Source organism: Vombatus ursinus, unplaced genomic scaffold (assembly GCF_900497805.2).
Source record: "Vombatus ursinus unplaced genomic scaffold, bare-nosed wombat genome assembly UNPS02010980.1, whole genome shotgun sequence".
NCBI classification, from domain to species: domain Eukaryota; kingdom Metazoa; phylum Chordata; class Mammalia; order Diprotodontia; family Vombatidae; genus Vombatus; species Vombatus ursinus.
This window is the reverse complement of record NW_020950758.1, coordinates 364,742-365,110: the sequence shown is the minus strand read 5'-3', so window position 1 is coordinate 365,110 and position 369 is coordinate 364,742.

Genomic DNA, 369 nt, shown 5'->3' with positions numbered 1-369 from the left:
TCAGCTCCGATACTCGGCGTTCTAAAGTCAGTTTCAGGCCGGAGCTCAGCGTTCTATGGATAGTTTCAGCTCCTAAACTCAAGTTCTAAAGTCAGTTAACATTTATTAGGCTACACCACGTGCCAGTCCCTGTGCTAAGCGCTGGGGATAGAAAGAAATGCACAAGTCACTCCCTGTCCCATTGGGGAGATTATGACAACAAGCAATAGACATACGAATAGGGAATAATTAAGAGAGCGAACCACTAGAATTGAGAGGGATTGGGAAAGGCTTCCTGTAGAAGGTGGGGCTTAAGAGTGGTGGATCGGTGGAATAGGTTAGGTACACTAGACAGTAGTCAATGACTATAGTATAATCTGTTTGATAAAC